This window comes from Quercus lobata, chromosome 4 (assembly GCF_001633185.2).
Source record: "Quercus lobata isolate SW786 chromosome 4, ValleyOak3.0 Primary Assembly, whole genome shotgun sequence".
NCBI classification, from domain to species: domain Eukaryota; kingdom Viridiplantae; phylum Streptophyta; class Magnoliopsida; order Fagales; family Fagaceae; genus Quercus; species Quercus lobata.
Window position 1 is genome coordinate 39,115,892 of NC_044907.1, and position 405 is coordinate 39,116,296.

The following is a 405-nucleotide window of genomic DNA, read 5'->3' on the forward strand; positions in this document are numbered from 1 at the left end:
AACAAGAAAATATTTATTTCAATGGTGGGGTGCCTGTGGATAAAAGTAATAAGCATACTTTAATCTACATTTATGTGTATATATTTCGACGGTTATTAACCATTGATAATTGTGTAATACTTTTTTCAACGGTTGCATAGGCCGTAGAAAAATGTTCTCGACACGGTTTTTAATAACGGTTCTCTACGGTCATTCCAACCGTTGAAAATATTTTTTTCGACAGTTTTTAATACTTTTTTCGATGGTTTCAACCGTTGAAAATAGCTAAGTTTCTTGTAGTGTGATTTCCCGTAAAATTTAAAAAACATAGGAGTACATAGCATTGTCATATTACTACCCGGTGCTGTCAAAGTCTATATAATGTAATTCGATCGGTCTTCACTTCAGTTTGTCTCAACAAACTTT